This window comes from Apis dorsata, unplaced genomic scaffold (assembly GCF_000469605.1).
Source record: "Apis dorsata unplaced genomic scaffold, Apis dorsata 1.3 scaffold_333, whole genome shotgun sequence".
Classification (NCBI taxonomy): domain Eukaryota; kingdom Metazoa; phylum Arthropoda; class Insecta; order Hymenoptera; family Apidae; genus Apis; species Apis dorsata.
The window spans coordinates 194552-194927 of NW_006263601.1; the positions used below are offsets into that span (position 1 = coordinate 194552).

The 376-nt window shown below is 12.5% G+C and overlaps 1 protein-coding gene across 3 annotated transcripts in view; it reads right to left on the reverse strand.

The window, feature by feature from the left end:
• Window positions 1-376, reverse strand: part of LOC102677850 (pancreatic triacylglycerol lipase-like) — a 60397-nt gene that overhangs the window by 3771 nt on the left and 56250 nt on the right. The gene's annotated exons all lie outside the window — the stretch shown is intronic.

Below are 376 nucleotides of genomic sequence, written 5' to 3' on the forward strand. Positions count from 1 at the left end.
TATTATCATTATTATTATCATTATTATTATCATTATTATCATTATTATTTTTATTATCATTATTATTATTATTATTATCATTATTATCATCATCATCATCATCATCATCATTATTATCATTATCATTATTATTTTTATTATCATTATTATTATTATTATTATCATTATTATCATCATCATCATCATCATCATCATTATTATCATTATCATTATTATTTTTATTATCATTATTATTATTATTATTATCATTATTATCATCATCATCATCATCATCATCATCATCATCATCATCATTATTATTATTATCATTATCATTATTATTATTATTATTATTATTATTATTATTATCATTATTATTATTATTATTATCATTATT